The sequence below is a fragment of the Vulpes lagopus genome, chromosome 5, assembly GCF_018345385.1.
Source record: "Vulpes lagopus strain Blue_001 chromosome 5, ASM1834538v1, whole genome shotgun sequence".
Lineage (NCBI taxonomy): Eukaryota > Metazoa > Chordata > Mammalia > Carnivora > Canidae > Vulpes > Vulpes lagopus.
This window is the reverse complement of record NC_054828.1, coordinates 68,520,279-68,527,152: the sequence shown is the minus strand read 5'-3', so window position 1 is coordinate 68,527,152 and position 6,874 is coordinate 68,520,279. Positions and strand designations below refer to the sequence as shown.

The following is a 6,874-nucleotide window of genomic DNA, read 5'->3' as shown; positions in this document are numbered from 1 at the left end:
GGAGGAGCCTGCTTCTCCTTCTCCCTCTCTCTCTGCCTACCACTCCCCTTGCTTGTGCTCTCTCTCTCTCTCTCTCTCTGTCAAATGAGTAAATAAAGTCTTTAAAAAAAGAAAATAAGGGACACCTGGGTGGCTCAGTGGTTGAGCATCTATCTGCCTTTGGCTCAGGGCATGATCCTGGGGTCCTGGGATTGAGTCCCACATCAGGGTCCCTCCAGGGAGCCTGCTTCTCCCTCTGCCTATGTCTCTGCCTCTCTCTGTGTGTCACTCATGAATAAATAAATGAAATCTTTTAAAAATAAAAAAAAATAAAACAAAAATGAAAGCCTACTCCAAAGACCAATTAAAAGAAAATTTATGGGAGAGGGAGGGGAGGGGAGGCACCTGGGTGGCTCAGTCAGTTAGGGGTACTACTCTTGATTTCAGCTCAGGTCATGATCTCAGGGTTGTGAGGCTGAAGTCCAAACTGGTCTTGGAGGCTGCTTAAGATTCTCTCTCTCCCTCTCCCTATGTCCCTTCCCCACATCTCCCTCTCTTAAAACAAAAAATTATGGCATCCTAACTTTCAAGGGGAATTGGCTTAGAGCAAAGAAGTAGACAAAAACAGACACAGGTAATGGAGGCCCCAAGGAATCAGGAATAGGACTGATTGTCTTTAAAACTACCATTTAGCCCAAGCTTATCATGATGCTCTGCTCTGAGGGAAACTCTTTGCTAACATGTTCTCTCTTAATCCTCAGAACGACTCTGAGAAGCAAGATATAATTATCCTCATTGTACTCATGGTGACATGTGGGACATGATGATCTGAGATGGGGAGGTGTCATGAACCCTGAGGAAAGGCAGAAGTGGCAACTTGAGCAATGGGGTGTTCCAGCCCTGAGAGGACAGTGACCCCTGTATTTGCTCACGATCAAAGTGCAGAGTGCCATCCAGACAAACTTGGCTCAGATCAGGGCTATTGTCTGTGTGACTCTGAACAAGTTATGCAACCTCTCTGAGTCTGTTTCCTCTTCTACAAAATATGAGAAATAAATCTTTGTAAGTCCAAAGATGATAATGTATGTAAATACTCACCCCAGCAGTTGGCACATAGAAAGGGCTCAACAAATGTTGGCTGCTAGTATTATTTTCTTTTTCCCCTATCTTACTGAAGGCTTTCAAACCTAGGGCAGTAGGAGACTCCTACTTTGAAAGAGCTAGTGACCTGACACTAACTTAAAGGTATCCTTTTCTACTGGAGAGACAAAAAGATACCACCACTGGCAGGCTAGAATGAGTCTGTGGTAAATACTTCCTTGTATCATTGTCACTTATGAACAGCTCAGCCATTCACATTTAATTTTCCCCAAAAGGTATGAAAACCAACCTGACATTGCTTGTCCATTCCCTCTACCCCCCAACACGTGCTATTGGCTATGGATGTCTCACATTCTTGGGCTACTCCTCCCCTGCTCCCTGGATCATATCAGAACTCTGAGCTTATGCTGAATGAAAAGGTTGTCTACCATTTTTCACTCCCAGCAGGACTGTCAATAGGAAAGCCATTTATCCTAAAACTAGAAATTAGAAACCGGAAATGTTGAGTTGCATCTTCAAGCTTACTTAACATCTTTGTATTCATATCTGTTGTGGGATTTGTCAGGACTTGACGTTATATTGGTCACCAGTGCATTTAGCATAAACTTCCATATAGCATCTGGACCCCTTTAGGAGACCATAGAGTGGGTCTACCTCACTTTACTATAGGTTTTTCCTAGTTCCAGTTAGACACAGGGGTTCTTCCAAGAAAGTTAGTGAGAAAGAGTGTGTACCATAACTTGATAGAGTAGTGAGTGTGGGGATATGAAACAGTCAATATCTGCCTCTTGCTGTCTGTCCCTATGGACAGATTGATTTGCTTCAATCAGTAACATTTATGAATAGGTACAATCTACAGGGACGCAATGGAAGTCTTCTTCAACAACATGCAAGAAAGAGACCTCTGAGAAAAAAGTATGGGGTAAGACTCGGAGCTGCTGGGGGTAGATTGCCAGCCCTTGAGTTCCATTCCTAAACCCTACCCTGGCACTGGAGGTAGATGCTTTCTCCTTTGAGTAGGGATCTGGCTTGCTTTTCATGACACCACCCATTCTAGATCATTTCTAGTTAGCTTTGCAAAATAACCAAATTCACTTCATGTTAGAGGAGGAAGGTAACTGAGGACTGACTTACCCCTCTCTTTACGCTAAAAGAAACAAACAAACAAACAAACAAGGAAGCCCAGAGATGTTAAGAAACTTGCCTGACATCACCCAATTAATCAATAGTAGACCAGAACTAGAATTTCAGGGCTATCTAGTCCAGCCTTCATGAAGGGCATGAATCTCTTCCTTAGATGGTCTGTCAACTGGTTTTACACAACATGCTCAGATGCTGCCAGGAAATAGGGATTTTGTTTCTCAATCATCAGGTCAAAGATTGTTTTAACTGCTGCATACTGATCTTTCTAAATCTATCTGCCTCCAATAAATATGAAAGTCAGCTGGCATTCCTGGAAGATCACAAAGCAAATTACATAGATAGGGTGAAGCAAGGAGGCAGAGGGCGATCTAGAAGTAAGATGAGTGGGTGGAAAGTTGAGTTAAACTTGACTCAGTTGGAACATCTGTGAACAATACAGTGTCAACTAGCTACCTGCCCAACTCAACTCATTCTTTCGACTTGGTTCAGACATTCCTGCTTCCAAGAAGCCTTCTCTGATCCCCTACTTGGTCTAGACTAAGTGTTCCCATCTTATAGGAGTTCCCCTTAACAGTCTGTACCTCTGTCATTGAGTTCATCACACTTTAATATATATATATATATTTTTTTTTATGGAAGATTTTATTTATTTATTCACCAGAGACACAGAGAGAGAGACAGAGACACAGGCAGAGGGAGAAGCAGGCTCCCTGAGAGGAGCCCAATGTGGGACTCGATCCCAGGACCTGGAGATCATGCCCTGAGCCAAAGCAGATGCTCAACCACTGAGCCACCCAGGAACCCCTACACTTTATTTTTTTATTTTTTATTTTTTTAAGATTTTATTTATTTATTCATGACACACAGAGAGAGAGAGAGGCAGAGATACAGACAGAGGGAGCCCAACATGGGACTCAATCCCGGGTCTCCAGGATCAGGCCCTAGGCTGAAGGAGGCGCTAAACTGCTGAGCCACCCAGGCTGCCCCCCTACACTTTAATATAAAAGCTTATTTCTGTCTGCTCCCTAGATACTAAAAGTTCCTCGAGGGTGGGAACTGTGGCATGTTCACCATCATATCCACAGCCCCCAGCATAGAACTGGGCTCCAGTACGTGCTTCAACACAAACCAGTTGAATGAATGAATAAGGTATGGCCCTGGACTTTTGGCACTTGGAAGAGAATGTCTTCAGAGCCTCATCCAGGGCCTACATCGGGGCACCTTGGTATTGACACTTTGAGGGTCTTAGCCTGACCCTCCAGGATGCTGTGAGTCTACTTTAAACATACAGAAATTCCTTTGGAGGCTCCATTCCACCACCACCCCCTGCTCCCTGCCCAAGATACTCATTAAGAATCATCCTCCAAGCATACTGAGTAAGGAACAGGCAGGACTGGGTAGGGAAAGGAGATAGGTAAGAGGCTGTGTGATCAGGCTCGCAAGAATTCCCAAGATGTGTAGTGTAAGGAAACCAGAGATAGGGGAATAAACCAGACCACCCGGCCCTAGGTGTTGGGAGTGGGGGGGGTGATCTTTATCTTGTGACAATCACCTATGACCAAAAAAGAATAACCAGACCTGATGAAGTTTTGAAATATAGGTGAGGTCCAGAGCCAATGACCAAGAAAGAATTCTTGAGACTTCTTTGGTGCAAAATGGTGGTTTTATTAAAGCAAGGGGGACAGGACCCTGGGGGCAGGAAGAGCTGCTGTCCCAGGCCTGTGAGTGGTGGCTGAGGGGTGACCAGGGAGTTGGGAGGGGTTTGAGGATAGTGTATTCTCTAAGGAATTTAGGAAGCAAGGTTTCCAGGACCTTGAGGTAGCTGGCTATTGTTGGGGAAAAGTCACTTATTACCATTTAATAAAACATGAATCATGAGACCCTTCCGATGTGTATCAGTGGACCATGTGCTTGGGGGATGATTGCCAAAATGCATCTTGGGGGTTTAGAGATAAAGGAAATTTCTAAAGGAATTTTTTTAAATTTTTATTTATTTATGATAGTCACAGAGAGAGAGAGAGAGAGAGAGAGAGAGAGAGGCAGAGACACAGGCAGAGGGAGAAGCAGGCTCCATGCACCGGGAGCCCGACGTGGGATTCGATCCCGGGTCTCCAGGATCGCGCCCTGGGCCAAAGGCAGGCGCCAAACCGCTGCGCCACCCAGGGATCCCTAAAGGAATTTTTATATGTTAAAGTAGACTTACAGGCTTCTGGGGGTCGGGCTAGAATCGCCTTCTGCTCTTAACAAAGTACGAACATTGAGGCAGTTGAGTCCATAGAGGAATGTCCCTTTGGGACTTGTCCATGTGCTGCCCCAAGCTCGTGCCTTGTCCTCAGCTAGCCCTGTGTTCCCTGATCAGAACCCTACCGTCTTTTCCTACATCATGTGTGTGTGTGTGTGTGTGTGTGTGTGCGCGCACACACACACACACACACACACACACATAGGGGAAGATGGGTCAATGGGGGAAACCAACAAGTTAAAATATAAAACTTTAGGAAGCTAGTTCCTTGGGTATTAAACCAGCCAGTTGAGGGGCTTGTGCTACCTGTGATGTGAGAAACAAAGCAGAAGGAAACGTAGGTAAAATTAAATGTCCTTATAACCTGCAGCCCATTGACAAATATTTGAGGCAGACAGAGTAAAAGGTTCCTCCAGGAAGCTCCCAACTGTCTTAATGTGAATGTCTTGCTTAGAGGGAAAAACCACCTTAGCTTGACTATAGCAAGTCCTCTAGGATCTTCAGGGTCTCCTTTAGCATATGAAAATCTTTTTGGAACTTCCCTTATCATTACTTCCCCCAACCCCAAAGAATCTAATCAATTGCTCCTCACAACTTGGAGGGGGAGGGGGTACAGCAGCTCTTCCTGCCCGTGGGTCCTGTCCCCATGCTTCAGTAAAACCACTTTTTTACAACCAAGATGTCTCAAGAATTCTTTCTTGCTTTGGCTCTGGGCCCCAACAACACTACTCCAAAAAAATCACATCACTTGGATCAGAGCCCTGGTTGGGGCTCAGAATCAGTTGTTTTGAACCAAAGGTCAAAAATACTTGCCTAGGGCGTCTGGGTGGCTCAGTCACTTAAGTGTTCCAACTGGATTTCAGCTCAGAGTCGTGAGATCAAGCCCTTGTGTTGGGCTCCGCCTTTAAGGCGCTCTCTCTCCCTCTCCCTTTGCCCCCCCATCACCAAAAATGTACTTGATTGTTGGTAGAAGAGGGACTACAGTTTTCAAAGAACTTCTAGGGATCCCTGGGTGGCTCATTGGTTTAGCGCTTGCCTCATGCCCAGGGCATGATCCTGGAGTCCCAGAATCGAGTCCCACATCGGGCTCCCTGCATGAGCCTGCTTCTCCCACTGTGTCTCTGCCCCCACCCCCTCTCTCTCTCTGTGTCTCTCATAAATAAATAAATAAATAAATAAATAAATAAATAAATAAATAAATAAATAAATCCTTTAAAAAAATAAAACGACTTAGATAGAAATAAAAATTTATTTAAAAAAAAAAAGAACTACCTTTAGTTTTCAGAAAACTAAACGCATGATACAAGAGTGCTTGGTTCTTGTCTCACGGAGTCGAAGAATGAATCTCACGGACACAGGAGAGTGAGTGAAGGATGGAAGTTTAAGATACAGAGAAAGCTCTCAGGAGTGAAAGGGGTCCCAACAGGTTGCCACTGAGGGTTTGTATGATTGGTCTTTTATTGGAAGCCAACCAGCGAAACTAAATCCTTTTAACATTATCTACTGATATCACCATGGAGTAAGGACTAGTGGTAACGTCTTTAAGGCCTTACTTCTTCTTTGGGATCTGGTTATTCTTTGTCTGTCACAGATGACTCTCCTAATAAGACACCTTCCCCACACACACCTTAGGGCAGGGTGCTCTGGCTTGTTCCTTTATCTCTGGTTTCCTTACACCTCAGCATTTGGGGATTTTTGTGAGCCTACTTCCATGGGCCCCTACCTAGCCCTGCCTACCCCCATTTGTCCCTAACTCACAAAGACCCAGATTTTCCCTAAGGACACTATTTACCCTTTTGGAGGTGAAGGTGCTGCTCTAAAGTTGCCAGGTTTCAGGATGCAAACTTTAACTCCGAAGTAGTGGGGGAACTTCCAACTATGGAATGAAGAGATGAACAAATCCTTTCCTCCAAAAGCAAGTGTAAAATTGGACAAAACTGTCAGAAACAAATTAACCAAAGGTAAACAACAAATTGAGAATCATTTATTCATGAAAAATCTTTAGCTCTTCAAATGAGATCAGCAGGAATTAGTGACCTCTTTGCCTGGGGCCATTCCCTCCCATTCCCCACTGGAGCTCAACAGGCTTGACTGGCAGAGCTGCCCGGAAAATTAGCATCTTTGCGGCCTGAGGGGGCAGGCTTCATTTCAGGTTGAAGACAGAAAGACACCGCAGCATTATCAGCAAAGCAGCAAACTTGGTAGGACAGGAACAGGGAAAACTCATAGCTCTTCTAACCTCAGCTTATGACCCCACTTGAGGCAAGCAGCAGACCAGCCAGAAATTTAGCAGTGAGGTCCTGGAAGTAAGAGAGCCACAGAAAGGCTGGACTAAGCTCCCCATACACAGGCAGCTGGCTTGGAGCACTACTCACATGGTGGGGAGAAGGTGGGAGCCAAGCTGAAAGC

General features: G+C 45.0%; 1 long non-coding RNA gene across 3 annotated transcripts in view; it reads right to left on the bottom strand.

Moving 5' to 3' along the window:
* LOC121491949 overlaps nt 1-6,874 on the bottom strand; it is a 56,862-nt gene that overhangs the window by 45,312 nt on the left and 4,676 nt on the right. The window lies entirely within an intron of this gene.